Here is a 17,500-nt window from a genome sequence, read left to right on the forward strand (position 1 = left end):
GAGCCAGTTGGTAACACATCTTGTTACACAGGAATTTATACCTAGTTTAGTGAGTTTTATCTATAATTCCAGAGTGGGAGGTGGTGTCAAAAGCCTTGGTGAGATCTAGATAGGCTGTGTGGAACACCTTACCCTCATCTACAGCTTTGGTGACTGCTTCAAAGAAGTCTATAAGGTTTAGGAGACATGATCTGCCTTTTACAAACCAGAACTGGGTAGGGTCCAAAGTTTGGAGATTACCAATGTCATTGTTTATAAGTTCCATGATGATACGTTCCATAGTCTTGCCAGACCAGGCTCGTCAGGCTAATGGGGTGGTAGTTCCTGGGGTCCATGGTGGCTCCCCCTTTGTGGAGTGAGATAACTGTTGCTGTGCGCCATTCAGTGGGCACAAAGCCTGAGGTGAGGCTATGATTGAACATGGTACTTAGGTGGGGTGCCAGTTCATTCTGTAGTTCATATAGAATGTAGCCTGAGATGTTGTCAGGTCCCATGGATGCTGTGTTCTTGGCTTTGGAGAGAGTGTTTTTTACCTGTGCAGATGTTGTCAGGTCCCATGGATGCTGTGTTCTTGGCTTTGGAGAGAGTGTTTTTTACCTGTGCAGCCATGATTACAGGAACTTTGCATTCTTCCGGTAAAGTGATGGGCCCTTTAGGGGGTGAGAGAGGGGGGAAAAGTTAGCACTGAACCTATCTGCCAGGATGTGGCAATATCAGTTGGTTCAGTATATTTAGTGCCATTGTGCTGTATCTCAGAGCAGATCTGAGTATTGCCATTGAGATTCTTGCATAGCTATGGAATGCTTTGTGGTTGTCTTTAGAATCAGTGGAGATTTAGATTTCGTAACTAGCTTTGGAGGATTTTATGAGGGATCTCAGCTTCCTACTGAGGCTGACCACGGAGTTCCTCCAATCATGGGATTTTACTCTTTTTTGCAACAGTTTCTTTCTTCTGTTGTATAGTTTGTTTATGGCAGGGGACCACCAGATTGGCTTTCTTTTTTGAAGGATAGCATCTTGGTTCTGTTAGGGATTGCACTTGCCATGCACTCGTGTAAGTGCTTATAAAGTGCATTTGTATAGGATTCAGCAGTCGTAGTTCTATTGTCCATCAGCATGGGTGTCGTGAAGTTTCCCACTTCTGTCGTAAGAAGCGTGAAGTTGGCTTTGGAGACATTTTTTATGGTGGTTTCCCTAATGGGGGGTGGGTGTGGGATGTGGATGTCTAGGGTGATTAGTTTGTGGTCTGATCTGACCAACTAGGAATTGACCTTTGGTGTGGAGCACCGGTTGCTCATGTTGGTAAAGACCAGGTCTATGATATTGCTGCCCCTGGTGGGGGTGTGGATAAGTTGATACAAGGCTTTGGAATTTATGAATTCCAGAAAACGTTGAGCACAAGAGTTGGTACATGAGTAGTTTTCCCAGTTAATGGTGGGGTAGTTGAAATTGCCCATTATTAGGTTGTTAGGTTGTACCCTAATATTTTCCAGTGTATCAAGAAATGAGGAGTGGGAATCCTGGGGCATGGTGTGGGAATCTTTAGCAAGCTACAATTTGGATTGTGGTCTTGCCCAGAGTTAGTTGCACTTGGATAATCTCGGATGCATTATGCTGAGCAACTAGCCTGGAGGTGTGAATATCCTTAATGAATATGGACACGCCTCCACCTTTAGTGTTTCATTCCAGGTTAGGTGTCTGAAAGGTGTGGTATGAATTATAGCCTGGTAATGCAGGGGTGCTCTCTGGAGGTCTCTGTCACTGCACAGGTGTCGATGTTCTCCATTTTAAGGGGTGCCTCAAATGAGTGCATTTTGAGGTTTAGACTTCTGGCATTAAGTAACATTACCTTCAGATTTTGCTTGTTTGTACCTTTTACAGTGGCAAATTTGTCATTTTAACCTTGCCTAAAAAAGGCACTATAGGGGTGGCAAGTAACTGGAATCCCAAGGGCGACAGGTGCAGGCCATCTCTGGCAAAGCATTGTGGTTTGTTGATCATTTCATCCCAGGCAGACAGTTACTGGATCCTCTTAAAATGACACCAGAAGCTTAGCCAATTGTTGAAGTCAATCATTTTGTCCTTGTACTGTGGTATAATTCTGGGTAATGGCAGGATGCTACTCAGGGCTAGGGTCATACCTGCCTGGGCTACAAGATCAGAGAACTCCTCCATGTCTCTTTTCATGTAGTCCAGGGAGGTACGTCTCAGGTCATTCACACCAACATGGACAATGACAGAATTATATTTGTACTTGTTGTGGAGTGATCTGAGTGCATGTGCTATGTGCCGGATCCTGGCACCTGACAGACAGCTGACAGTAACTTTCTCCCTGTTTAGCCTGGTGAGTGGAACATCAGTGTGCCTGACTATAGAGTCATCTATGACTAGAGTGTTGGGTACGTTGTTATGCCTTATGGACTGTGGTTGAGTGGCACACTGAGTTTGTGGGCTATGTGTCATTTGGGTCGTGTTGCGGGGTGGAGGTTGCTTGCGTTTCTGCTTTGGATGTCCCTGTTGCTTGGGTAGATTTTTATTGATAGCCTCCGTAAATGTAGGTACGTGTTTTGTGTTTCTATGTGTGTGTTTTGTTGGTGTAGGTTTTGAGGGACTATGTGATGAGTGTGGTGTGGTGAAAGTGTTTACCTTCTCCTCTTGACTGTCTAGTCCAGTCTTGGGTGAAGAGAGCTTTGCTTCCAGTTTGGCTACATAAATGCATCTCTCACAGGTTGTAGTGTTGGGTGGTAGGAGGAGAGGGTTGTCTGCGTACATGAGACAATTGCTGCATTGCCCCAAATGCCCAGATTCATCAGATAGACAGGAGAAAACACAGAGAGCTGACCCTTAGACCTGCCTGGATAGGTGCTTCTTTATTAAGTACTAAAAACTATTTTCCTCTAGATAAGTGAGGAAAGTTGAGTGCTGTAGTAATTTGTAGCTTATTTAGTGCTTACAATGAGTTCTGAACAAGTGCAGAGCTCAAAGAAACAGATTTGAGAGTGCTGAAACTAGAAAACTGGCTAGTTCTAAGAAACAAAATTAAGCTAGAAGTCTTCCCTCCCACACAGAAAGGTTTGGGGGCTCAGAAGATTACAAACAGTCCTGGATACAGCAAATCTGTATCTGGACTAGACGACTTACAGGAAAGGCAGGAAACATGCTTAGAAAATTTTTATTTTTTTTTGTAAAGTGGAAAGGGGAAAGGAGGAGCAGAAATTAGAAGTTATGTACCTACCATAACGTTCCATGTTAGTTGTCTTCTTCTCGCCTTCTTTCTTGCTGGATGGGTTCGGAGCCGATCCTCAGCTCCAACTCGGCCACTCTAAAAGCTCGAGAGCTAGTTCCACCGGCTCGAGGCTCCCCTATATCCCACAATGCTAGGCGGTAACTCCTCAGATCTCATTTGAAAGCTAAGGCCAGCAATAAAATTCCATAAGGAAGCAAGAAAAACTCCTCTAGGTCTGTCCTGGCTAGGGGGAAGGAGGGTGGGATGCAAGAAAGAAGGCGAGAAGGAGACAACTAACATGGAACGTTATGGTAGGTACATAACTTCTAAATGTTAAGTTGTCAATCTCGCCTTCATTCTTGATGGATGGGACCGCGTCCCTAGCACCTTGTCCCGGGTGGCCTATCGGAACAGACTCTTGAGTACAGTGGAACCAAAGTTGGCTCGGTCTCTAGAGGCCAAGTCCAACTTATAATGAGAAATGAAGGTATGAGGAGAAGCCCAAGTAGCTGCATAACAAATCGAATCAATAGGCAGCCTATCTTGGAAAGCTATAGAAGTGGCTAAAGCTCTAGTTGAATGAGCCCTGGGTTTGGATGGCAACCGTTGATGTCTTATCTCATACACTAGGGTAATCAACGAAGTAAGCCATCTAGAGAGAGAGACTTTAGAAACTGGAAGGCCCATTCTACCTTCTGCATAAGAAACAAACAGTTGGTCAGATTTCCTGAATTGTTTGGTCCTATCTAAATAGTACCCAAGTTGCCGATGAATATCTAAACAGTGTAACTTTTGTTCTGACGTATTAGAATAATTTGGGAAGAAAACAGGAAGCTCAATGGTTTGATTCAAATTTGCCAATGAAGCTACTTTGGGCAAAAAAGACGGGTTAGTACGCAAGGACACCCTGTCTTTATGAAATACCAAATAAGGGGGTCGACTACACAGAGCATGGAGTTCAGAGACTCTTCTAGCTGAGGTGATAGCCACTAAAAAGAGAGTCTTCCAAGAAAGTAACTTTATAGAAGATGAAGCCGCAGGTTCAAAGGGGGGAAGAATTAAGGATGTCAGAACCAAGTTGAGATCCCATTGAGGAGGAGGATCTCTGATGGGTGGTTTGAGGAGAAAAACTCCCTTTAAAAAAGGCCTTGCAGAGTTTGTGAGACATAATGGAGGACTCTGAGACTCCAACATGAAAGTTCGATATTGCTGCCAATTGAACTCTAATGGTAGATAGGGACGAACCTGAGTGGAACAGTTCGGCTAAAAAGTCTAGAACTGTTTGAAGAGAAGCAGTGGAAGGATCTATATTCTTTGACTGCGCCCAATAGGAAAAACATTTCCACTTGCTAAGATAAATCTTCCGAATGGAAGATTTATGAGAAGCTATCAAGATATCCCTAACTGAGTGAGATATCAAAGGAAGCCTGGCTAAGGTTGGAATTGGAGGAACCATGCTGTGAGGTTCAGAGAGGGAAGGGAGTGGTGCAACTGACCCGACTGATGGGTCAAGAGGTCTTGAACTGGGTCCAGATGCCAAGGTTGTTCCAACAGATAACGGTGGAGGAAAGGGAACCAAACCTGTCGAGGCCAGTAAGGGGCAATGAGGATCATGGAAGCTTCCTGAGCGATGGCTTTCTGTATCAGCTGGGATATTAGTGGGAAGGGAGGAAAGGCATACAGAAGTCCCCGGGGCCAAACGTGCACTAGAGCGTCTCTGCTGGGGTGGCCTGGTTGGGGAAAGAGGGTGAAAAAATCATCGCACTTGCTGTTTTGGGGAGTAGCGAAAAGGTCGCAGCAAGGCCTGCCCCACTTTCGAAAAACTTTCTCCAACACTGAATTGTTCAGAGACCACTCGTGAGGCATGAGAATAGCTCTACTCAATTTGTCTGCAATCACATTGGACTTCCCGGGGATGTGCGTTGCTAACAGAAATCGCTGAAAAGAAATCGCCCATTGCCACAGTCTGAGTGCCTCTCGACATAGGGGGTAAGATCTGGTTCCACCTTGTTTGTTGATGTACCACACTACAGACATGTTGTCTGTTTGAATTGCTATAGTTCCCTTGGGAAGAGAGTCTTGTAGGGCTTGCAATGCTAGAAGCACTGCTCTCATCTCTAGGACATTTATGTGCAAGTGGCACTCGAATGGTTGCCACATGCCCTGGACTGTCCTGCCCTGGAAATGCCCCCCCACCCGATCAGGGAGGCATCCGTTGTCAATGTAGCAACCAGAGGGGGAGGGACAAAAGGTCTCCCTAGGAGGAGCTGAGGAGATGTGATCCACCAATAGAGATGATTCTTGCACGACTGAGTTATCCGAATAGGATAGGACATTGGGAGACTTTGGTAAGACCATTGTGTGAAGAGCATCCATTGTAAAATTCTCATATGGAAGCGTACTAATGGTAGTAGAGGGATGGCCGCCGCCATAATCCCTAAGACTTTCAGGATCAGTCTGGCTTTGACTTTGTTGCTCTGCAAGACAAGAAAGACCTGTTTGTGTATGTCTGCTATCCTCTGCTCTGTGAGTCTGGCTGACATCTTGACTGTGTCTAGATTTGTGCCTATGAAGGTAATAACACGACAAGGCGACAAGACAGACTTTTCATAGTTTATTGATATGCCTAGTGCCTGACATGTGTGAAAAGTGTAGTCTCTGGCGAGAAGTAAAAGATGCTTGGTGGGGGCTGTAAGGAGCCAGTCGTCTAAATAAGGAAACACCTGGAATCCTTGTCGTCTCAGGTGAGAGGCTACCACTGCCATGCATTTGGTAAACACTCGGGGGGCTGTAGTGAGGCCAAAGGGCAGGGCTCTGAATTGAAAATGACTGGTTCCCAGCCTGAAGTGGAGAAATCTCCTGGAGCGTCGACTCATCTTGATGTGATAGTACGCATCCTGGAGATCTATCGAGCACATCCAGTTGTCCCGCCCCAAAAGGGGAAGAATGGACTGCAGCGTGACCATCTGGAACTTTGTTTTCTTGACAAACTTGTTCAAGTTGCTGAGATCCAAAATGGGTCTCCAGTCCCCAGTTTTCTTTGGAACCAAAAAGAATTTGGAGTAGATTCCGGATCCTACTTGGTCTGCTGGAACTGGTTAAATGGCTCTTTTTGCGAGCAGCTTTGAAATTTCTAATGCTGCTTGCTCCCTCTGACTGAGTGGAACGTCTGGAAGGGATTTTTTGGACTGCTTTGGAATGAAAAGGAAAGAGATTCTGTAGCCTTCGGAAATGATAGACTGTACCCACTTGTCTTGCGTTAGGGATAGCCAGGCTTTTGGGTACAGTGACAACCTTCCCCCAACTGCCTCCGAAGGTGGGCAGTCAGGCAACACCTCAGGGATGCTGAAAGGGCTTGTCGGAAAAGGATTCTTGACTGCCCTGATTCTGCGGGCCCCCTCTGCCCCTGGGACGGCGTCTACCATTGTTGTTCCCCCCTCTGCCTGTAGAGGGGAAATGACTCTGTGCGTCAGGCAAGTCTCCTTGAGATTGTTTGCAGAACCACATCTTTCCCCCCTTCTGACCTTTGGGGTAAGGTCTAGAAGGAGAAGAAAAACGGACTCCGACGGCAGAAAGAGTCTTGCCATCAGTCTCGCACCTAGTCAGGGTTTCCTTCACTTGAGGACCAAAAAGTGATGATCCATCAAAGGGGAAATTAGTGAAGGATGCCTTAAAAGGGTCTGCAAAGTTACAAAGCCGCATCCAGGCGTGCCTACGCAAGGCTACACCTGTACCTGCCGCTCTACTTGCTCCATCCGCTGCATATGAAAGGAGGCGCATGGAAGAGTTGGTTATAGAATTAAGGGTAGCAGCTGAGAGTTCATCCTATCCTGAAAACCCGCAGCTGTTGGGTCCTTCAACATTTCACTCACTTCTTTGAGTAAATCCCTCTGAAGACGAGTAAAATGACACAGGTAATTCAGCGATCTCATAGTAAAGGTCGCTGACGAGAACATCCACTTCCCATACCTGTCCATCGACCTAGACTCCTTGTTAGGAGGATGAACAGGCACCGAAGGATCAGCTAACTCCTTCTTGGTAGCCGCAGCCACCACCATAGCATCAACAGAGACGCCTTTGGTCAGAAATTCTTTATCCTTGGGGGCCGTGATGAACTTTGATGGTCTCCTGGGGGTGGGTTCCACTGAGTCAGGAGCCACCCAAGCCTTCTTTGCCACCACTTGCATAAGGGGGTCAAAGGGAAGGGACACCCAGGAGGTGGAAGGGCGAGAGCCAAACGCCTCAAGATACATTTGATTCATACTCTGAAGGGTTGAGGGATGGCCAATTCCCCCTCTGTTTTAAGATTTCAAGGATGTCTACAAAGGAGACATCTTCAGAGGGGGAACGAGGGGAACCTTCAGAATCCTCTAAATCAGTGTCAGAGGTGACAGACTCAGGGGAGTCAATGTGCTTCCTCTTGCACTGCCTCTTCCTAGGGGGCTCTCCTACAGGGTCAGGAGAGGCCTCGGAAGAGGAGGAAATCCCCACAGGGGAAACTTGAGGAGCTGGCTCTCTACGGTCGGGTATGAGAGAGTGAGTAGAAATCACCGGAGGCACCATAGGGGGAGGGGCAGAAAGAACCGACTGTGGAGTTGAACCTGGTTCCAACACGCTCCTCATGACCTCGAAGGCACCCCTGTCAGGCAGAGCCGGAGGTCTCCGTTCTGAAAAACTGGAAACCTCCCCCGGCACCGACAGTGATGGCTCCGAGGCCGATGTTGGAGCTGAACTCACCAGCGCCAAAGCACCGAGAGGGAGAGCGGGGTCGGACAAGGGTCCGATGCCACTCGCCCCCTCGGAGCCGACGAGGGAAGTCCGGTGCCGAGATTCTTCCAAGGAAGACATCGGAGCCGACGACGGAACCGAAGACAAAGGTATCAGTTCCGACGCTACCACAGTCTCGGGTCTGAGCCGCCCCGGCTCCGAACTCAAAAGAGTCAGAGGAGGAATTTGAGTGATAGGAGTAGGTCTCGACTGTTGAGTCGGACTTTGAAGCATCTGGGCTAATGCCTCGGACTTAAGAAGTCGACTCACTACTCTCTGAAGGTCATGGTCCGATAACCTGGAAGACCTAGAAGAGTGAGATCTATGGCTCCGTTCAGACAGCAAGGGTGATGCTGGAGCCGAATGAATGGAGCCAATAGATGGGGATCGGGACCTTTTCTTAGATGTCGGTTCCGATAGAATAATCTGAGCCGACAAGGTAATGTCTTCCTCGGCTTTGGCCGGAGCCGAGGACATCGTAGGGGCTTGTATTCGAGATTCATCGGCTCCGGCCGGAGCCGATGTTCGAATAGCTTTAGGGCCTCCAGAAGACGGCTCAGATGCTGGAGCCGAAGGTCTGGAAGACCTAGAGGGTTTCCCCGATGACTGAGTCGAGGGACCCTCAGGCTTAAGTAAGCCCCTTAAGATAAGTTTATTTTTCCACTCCTGCAGGACTCTAGGGCTGAAACCATGGCAAACAGCACATGAGTCCTGCAGGTGCAAAGGTCCCAGGCAGTACACACAAGAAGTGTGACCGTCTGTCAGAGACATCTTCTGACAGCACAAGTCACACTTCTTAATGCCTGAGACCTTTGATTCCTTAGACATATCTAAGGGAAAGTGTAATCACACAAACACACACACACACACACACACACCGATTACACTTAGGATAAATTTAAACTAATTAAATTAAATTATAGTAACTAGAAATAAAAATCCCCACAAAACACAGTCACTCAGTAGGAAGGGAGGGACTGGGCCTAGGGCCCGAGGGAAAAATTTTCTAGCGATTTGTGGAAAAAAAGGGGTGGAAATTTAACGGGAATGGGATAGACTATTTCCAAACTAACTATATATATAAAAAACTAACTTTAACAGGGGAAAAAAGGCTATTATACCATGATCCCCCCCAAAACGTGCACGCTGATTGGCCAGCGTGCCCATTGTAAATTGAGATATACTAATGGAAAAAGGTCCGGTCGCCCAGACTTTTTTCCATTAGTATAACTCGATTTTTTAAAACACTGTCTCGCTATGTTAAATGGGTTTAACATAGCGAGACAGCTTTAAAATAAGCAACGGATATCCGTTGCTTATTTTAAAGTCTCGCCATGTTAAACCCATTTAACATAGCGAGACAGTGTTTTAAAAGCAATGGAAAGCAAGATCTCCGTTGCTTTTTAGTGTCGCTATGTTAAATGAGTTTAACATAGCGAGACAGTTTTAAAATAAGCAACGGACATCTCCGTTGCTTATTTTAAACTGTCTCGCCATGTTAAACTCATTTAACATAGCTTAAAAAAAAAGCAACGGAGATCTTGCTTTCGTTGCTTTTGCCCACAGCTCTGATGTACTGCAGGCGCAGTACATCAGAACTGCCGCGGATGCCAGACATCTGCGAAAGGGCAGTAAACAGGCATTATATTATGCCATTATTTAAGAAAAGTAATAGTTTCTTTTCTTAAATAATGTCATAGATAATAGCAATAACCACTTCTGGTGGGTAATGCTAAATTTACCCACGGTTGGCTGTTTGGTCCTCGGGCTTCCTCGGGACCAAACCATGCCAACCGTGGGTAAATTTAGCATTACCCACACCCAGGCGTGGGTTATTGCTATAAGAAACTAGTTCTTTACCAAAAACTAACCTGAGCCGGTAGGAACACACCTCGATTGCTGTAGCGGCAAACGAGATCTGGGGAGTTACCGCCTAGCATTGTGGGATATAGGGGAGCCTCGAGCCGGTGGAACTAGCTCTCGAGCTTTTAGAGTGGCCGAGTTGGAGCCGAGGATCGGCTCCGAACCCATCCAGCAAGAATGAAGGCGAGATTGACAACTTAACATCTAACTTGTTTGGCCTTCTCAAAAGTTCTCACTGGATTAGGTAGAATGAGGTAATGACACTAGACTGGGAGGAGTGTCCCAGATCAAATTTACAGTAGGGGTGGGCAACTGCAAAGCCACCAAGTATAAAAACAGAATACCAATAGGGAGGGAGGGTGTGAAACAAAAATCAGAACAAACAAACCCAACTAGATGCTTAACAATTGTAGAACATTTCTAGTTAATACCTCACACACAGTGAAAGTATATGCAGACAATAAAAGTGCTATAAATAACTCGTAAAAATAAGCAAAAAAACAGGATAGTTAATGTTATATATATCACAGATTAGTTGGCTCAGAGCCCTTCCTCCGATTAACTCAGTGTGAAATGGCAGAAACACTCACAAGTTAACTTCTTAAATAACAAAGTTAGAACCTGAAACAACTTAAAAAAAAAGCTTTATAGAACCAATGAGGTGCTTACCCCAAGCCGTAGTCCAGGCAACCCCAATCAGCCAATGACGATAAACAATTCACTCTCACTGAAATTCTATACTGGCTTTGTTTACACTACAGTGGCCTGGAACATGTGCTCAGACACACAGCCTCTACTAACAAACAACTAGGTCCAAAACACAAGCCTGAATATGGACAATGCTATACTACCCACACTACTTAGGTAGAAAAAAAACTGCAGAAATATCTACAAAGCTTATGACAGAGACTTCAGTTAACTAGCCTATTTGCACTTAGAAATCCTTTGTTTGTGCAAAATGTGATATAATAAGCTTGGGAAAGGATATATCATTAAAAGTATTTGCACTATGGTTTTAGAATATGTGATAAAGACCGGACTAAATCACATTATGGCACAGATTTTTCACTGCTCAGCAGTTCTCCTTTTCCATGTTTATCATCTTTGTCATATAGTTTTTTTCATTTGTAATCTGAGGAGCCTGCTTTTACTTTTATTGTATCTAGTTATGCACCATCCTTCTTTGGGTCTTATTTTTATGGCAGTTTAGTATTTGAATTTGTAATCTTGTCTTTTACATATAATACATTTCCAAGTTCTCTTGAAAATAGCAGTAGCCTTTACAACCATTTAGCCGTCAAAATTCCAATAAAAATATTTGTAAATGCATTGTAATTTAATAAGTTACCTTGAAGTTACTACCACTTTGGTCATAATTTCTTTAAACTAGTATAAATGCACTGTTATACTACTGTTAATAATGATAGAAATAATAATAATAGCAATACAGTAATGTTACAGTACAATATGTCAGGTATACTTTTATACATTTTATGAAATATATTAGAATTTTACATGTTTGCAAGAATGGTGAAAAACATTATTTAATTATTCATTTGATGTTTTTTTTCCTGTGTGGAAAGGCAATCTTTGCTGATGATTGTTAGTAAATGATGTGGGGAATAGAGCATAGGTGATCTGAGTTTTTTAAGTGAATGATAGCTGAAAAATGCTGTAATCTTCCATGCTTAAGATGCAAGAAATGTGTATCATTTTTGCATAGCTGTCAAAGATTTGTATGGCAACCCAGTCATTACTTTAAGAAGATTTATTAGGAATTGTAATGTTTTTTCCAGTCTTATCTTGTGCAGATGTGTCACATTTATCAACAGACAGCATACGTAACTTTAATAGTACACACATTCTGTGCTATTTCTTGTCATTCACCAATTCAAGTGCTAATTTTGGTGTTTCCTGGCACCATTATAAAGCATAAAGTAAGACTAAGCTGAGGAAGACTTTGGAGAGAATTTGATTGTCTGTTAAGTTGAAAACTTACACAAGCAAATCTCTTTTTCCAAAGTGCAGGCTCAAGATGCCACTTTAGAAAATAGAAATTAGAGAACCTATTCATTTGAAGTCAATGCATCATGGAGGAAAATAACCCCCCCCCCCCGCCATTTACCATATTATATGCTGAGTGACATGGGAAGACTTATTATTGATTATATTTTAGAGGGGAGAATAGTGACATAGCAATTTGTTTTACTTTCACAAATATCGTAACGAAGTTGAATATAGTGTGATTTTACTAAAATCCAGCTCCTTTTATTTTATTTTTTTTTAATGCTTGACCTAAAGGAGCAGAGAAAGCAAATAAGTTTGTGGGGACCATTTACACCTTATCTGTTCCTTCAAATGTGTCAAAGTATGCAGTTTGATAAATAAAGTTCAAAATATCTTCAGAGGCTTGAGCATGTTATTTTTGCTGTATACTGCAAGTGTACATCTTAATGGATCCCTATCAGATGATCGAGTTTTCAGAAACTCGGAATTCACGTAGTGGAGACCATATGATCCAGTTTTAAGCTTTTAAATGGAGATTGTAGGATAGTGTGGAATGGGAAATTTACCCTTTTCCTCACTGTAGTGCGATCTTGGAGTTGGTATATTTAATTTGCGGTAAGTGGGGGTGCAGGGGGGCTTGCCCCCTGTAAAAAGATAAAAAAGTTAGATTTTTTTTTTTGATGTTCAAGTTTTCAGAAACTTGATCATATGGTCCCGACCATATGAATTTTGTGTTTCTGAAAACTTGATCAGCTAACAGGGATCCATCTTAATACATTTGAACTGCAAACACTTAAAAACTATACTCCAAATGCATAGGAAGTATTTTCATAGCACATAACAACAATAAATTAATATAGGCAAGAAGTTTTTTTTTTCTGTTTTTTCCTGTTGCATCTAATGCAAGCTTCTGGCAGAAAGAAACCAGTCCTCATCCTTAGCAAAGCACTAAGCTGCAATCAGAACACAAGAAACTCATTCCTTGTCTTCCCTCATTGATACCCAATATACACAAAAGGACAGCTCATATTCTCCTTCTGCTTTGGGGTATCTCTTAAAGTCCTTTGTATTTTCCTTCCACACTACTTTGACTATAAATTATGTTTGGCAGTAATACTTTGGTTTAGAGTACCATGTTAAGGTTGTTTTGGAAGCTTATACTCCAAACATAAAGCCACAGAAATGCAATACCTATCTTTTTCCTGGATTTACAAGAAACTCAAGCACTTAGCATAATAGAATGACCACATCATGGAGAACTGATGGGTCACATCAATAGGTTCTCTGCTTCTTTTCCATCAGGAAGGTGAAAACCATCAAGCATTTTTGAAATTGCATTCCTTGAGGGCTGCAAGTTCTGGGCAGCAAATTATTTTTAGTGTAATGCTATATACTTAACTCTCTACAAAATAAACTGAAGATAGACTTAGCCTTATAGCTAGCTCAGCAACAAAAGTGCACAGTGCTGTTTTGCAGGCTTATCAGCCTTTCACTTTTTCACATTTCAGCCATGTCTACTAAGCACTTGAACATTTAAACATAACGATACTGACAGATGATGGCACCCTTCTTCTTGTGGATACTTATAAACTGCATATGCATTTCCTTATATCAAAGCTCCACCACTCCTGATCAGTGTTTTAATTCATTCTATGCAGTGTACCACCTTAACTGTCCTTTATTGATATGAGGTTCTTTCTTGGCATGTGCATGGTAGCATGTCAATGTTCACTTTCTCAACCTTTTGAAGTCAACATTTGGAAGTTCACGTTACTCGATGAATGTAAGTATACTCATTTCAGTACCAATGACTTTTGCTGCACCTCTCGCAGATGACCTTCTTCATAAATACCAACAAGCTGTTGCCTACGCCTCTTGCATCTGGTAATTAAACTGGTTTTAGGACAGCTGAGGTCTGGTATGCATCACTGTCTTTTCTTACCAATGGCTGCTGTAGTGTTATACAGTTTCAGAGTCTGAGCCTTACCATCACCTATGTCATACTTGAATTCTTGGTGTCCTTTTGCTTTTGGGATTCAGGCTTACTACACTGTCTCCATCAGTGAAGAACTTTAAAACCTTCTAAGGCAGTGATTCTGCAGTGCTGTCTTTTTTTTTCTATTGGAAAGGTGTTTTCTTTCCTTCTTCCATTCCTGGTACTTTAATGTTACTGTATTTCTTTTGTACTGCTGTTGAATTACTATATTCAGTGCTTTTGTGCATTCCTTCCTGTTGAAGTATGACAGACCTTTGTCTCGTATTGGAGTATTTAACTGCCTATAGTGTTAATAGGGTAAACTTCCAAGCCATAACAGCGAACACACAAGTCTTAGCTTACTTGATTCTCTGTGTCATGGGAGTGCTATTATTGATCTTGTGTCCTAGGATCTTAGGATCATAAGAGGTTGCTAGGCTATTGACCCAGAGGTCATTTCAAGCTTAACCATTTTGTCCCAGTGCAATACCATAAGTACTTTAGTCAATACCCAGGATTGTATTTAGTAATGACTGCCCATGCCCAGGAAGGTTGTGGGCGCTATCCCCAGTAAGAAATTACATTGTCCCATCCGCTCGTCCAGGTTCCTTTTGAACAGAGTCATAGATGTGCTCTGCTTCACATGAATTGGAGGCCTATTCCAAAAATGTGACAGTTGCTGCTGGTAGACAAATCTGTCACTCCAGCATGTCCTATTCAATTCAAAGGCCATATTTAGGTCTCTGGAATGGGTAGCTTTAGTCCCGTTTGATTTATGGATGTGCAGCAAATTCATTAGGTTTGGGTTGGAGACTGCTCTGTAAGCCAGGCATAAGTCTCCCCTAAGAACTCTGTAAGATACTGAGTATGGTGACAAGGACTTTAGTCGGTCTGTGTAAGGCACATGCTGGAGTCCCTCGATCTTCCTAGTTAGAAACCTCTGAAGTCTCTCCAATTGTTGCAGGTGCTTTGTATGGTACATGTTGAAAAGGGTGTTATACTCAATTATGGGCCTGATTAGTGATGAGTAGAGAGGGGTTATAACCTCCTTTGCTCTAGAGTTGATGCCTTTGCTAATCAAGTGTGCTATGTAGAAAGCCTTCTTTACTGCGATAGACACATGGTGATCAAAGTTAATGTCATAGTCTACTTGTGATCCCAGATCCTTTACCACTTCACAGGTACATAGGGTATTGTTGTTAATTTGATAGTATGAAGGGAATGATGATGCATCTCTTTGCATTCAGTTTGAGACTGTGACTAAGACACCAGTCGTTGATCTGTGTAACACCTCCTGAAGTATACTAACATTATTTGGGGATTCAATAATTGTACCCAGTTTACAGTTGTCTGGAAACTTGGTCAGCCACAGACCCTTAGTTTTGGCCTGAAAGTCTGAGAAGTATATACCAAACAATAGGGGGTGTAGCTCTGACCCTTGTGGCACCCTGGTAGTGATAGGTCTGTTGGTTGATGTGGAGTCACCCACTTTGATAATGTGTGACCAGTTTGTGAGTGACTTGGTAACCCATCTTGCAACAAAGGGGTTTACATTCAGTTTGCTAAGTTTATCGATAATGCCTGAGTGTGGGATTGTGTCAAAGGCATTTGCCAAGTTGAGGTATGCCGTGTGCACAGATTTGCCCTGGTTACATTTTCAAAGAAATCCACCAGGTTTAATAAGCAGGATATGCCCTTGATGAAGCAGAATTGGGTTGGATCCAGGGTTTAAAGGTCACTTATCTTTTTATTTGAGGTCCATAATGAGATGTCCCATGACTTTACAGATGAGGTTGGTCCGATTTATGGATCTGTTGCCAAGCAGGCTTTGTGGAGGGGAATAACTGTTGCTGTTCTCCATTCAGCAGCAACAAAGCCTGTGGTTAGGCTGTGATTGAATAGGGTCCTTAATGGTGATGTTAGTTCATGTTTTAGTTTATTTAGAAGACAGCCTGGGATGCCGTCTGGTCCCATAGAGGCTGGGTTTTTTGCCTTAGACAAGGCTTTAATGACCTAATATTCGGATATGTAGGGTGGGGTTAGGGGAGTTGGGGCAAGGTTTGTGATAAATTTGGATGGGATAAGGGAGTGAAATTTTCACCAGATCTGTCTGCTAGCAGGTTTGCTATCTCTGTGAGATCAGTGTGTTTGTGATACCGTTAATCACTAGTTTGGCACATGTTTGGGTCTTACATTTTCGGCTATGTACGTAGCTGTAAAAGGCCTTATGGTTATCTTGGCTGTGATTGTTAAGTTTTTTTCAAAGTTACCCTTAGAGGATTTGACATGTTGTTTTATTTGCTTGTTGGGGCTGAGGAGGGTGCTTTTCCATTGTTGGGGCCTTGCCTTAGTTTTCTTAGACAGCAGAATTTTGCATTTGTTGTAAAGTTTGTTGATCTGGATGCCCACCAGGGTGGCTTGTCTTTACTTGGGGATCTGGCTTTGATTCTTTCTGGAACAGCCGAGTCTATACACTTACACAAGTGCTTGTACAGGGCTTTAGTGTAAGCTTCAGTGTAGTTAACACTTCCAGCTGAGGGTGGGGCTTGGAATGCATTTATACCTTCCTCTAGAAGGGTATAGTTTGCTTTGGTGAAGGCTTTTTAGTCTGACTTTGCCCTTTGTGAGTTCTGACGTTAGTGCCAGTTGACGACTGACTTGTGGTCAGATTTAACTAATGAGGGTCCTACAGTTGTGGTGGTGCATCTGTTTGTCATGTTAGTGAGGACCATAGCTAGTATGTTCATTTCTCTTGTTGGGGTTTGAAAATTTTGTTCCAGGGCATTTGAGTTAACCACGTCAAGGAACTTTAGCTCTAATGAGTTAGGGCTAGAGTAGGTTTCCTAGTTGATGGTGGGATAATTGAAATCCCTCATGACCAAAGTGTTTGGCAATATTTGAATTGACTCCAGTTTGGGCAAGTAGGCCTCGTGCACATCATGATCCATGGAGGAGGATCTATACCTAGCTATGACTCGAATGGGGGTCTTACCTACAGTAATATGAACTTGGAGTAACTCCATGGAGCTGTCCAGTCTAACTACTCAGGAGGTGAATTTATCTCTAATATAGAGAGAAACCTTGCCTCCTTTGGTTCTCACACATTCGTTTTGTGGTCTGAAGGTGTGGAAAGCAATGTAGCCTATGAATCAAACATAAACATCTGATGTTTTGTAATTTAGAATCCTTTTTGTTCTTTCTTTAAAATTTCTTCTAACATTACTTTTTTATTCCTTGTTGTATCATTAAATGTATGCACTCCTCAGCCACAACTGACTTCCTAGTATGTTTTTGATTGTTGTTACAGTTTTCAGGACTTAGACACGAGCATTATAAAATCAGCTGATTTCTCTCCTTTTCATACATAATTTTAAAAGAATAAGGTTAGCATGCTTTAACTATAAGTCGTTTAGATGTTGATTGTGATCACATGCTTTAACTATAAGTCATTTACATGTTGATTCCGATCACATGCTTTAACTATAAATCGTTTACATGTTGATTGCGATCATCCACAATTGACGTACTGGCACTGAAATGACTCAAGGACTGCGTAGAATGCCTAGCTAGATCAGTGCCAAGCTTTATTGCCCACTTTTGGAACACATTCTGTCTCTATTAGAAGCTCCCAACATTTATTTTATTTAAAGCAGGTTTGAGGG

This window comes from Protopterus annectens, chromosome 10.part0 (genome assembly GCF_019279795.1).
Source record: "Protopterus annectens isolate FY-2018-M chromosome 10.part0, PAN1.0, whole genome shotgun sequence".
Lineage (NCBI taxonomy): Eukaryota > Metazoa > Chordata > Ceratodontiformes > Protopteridae > Protopterus > Protopterus annectens.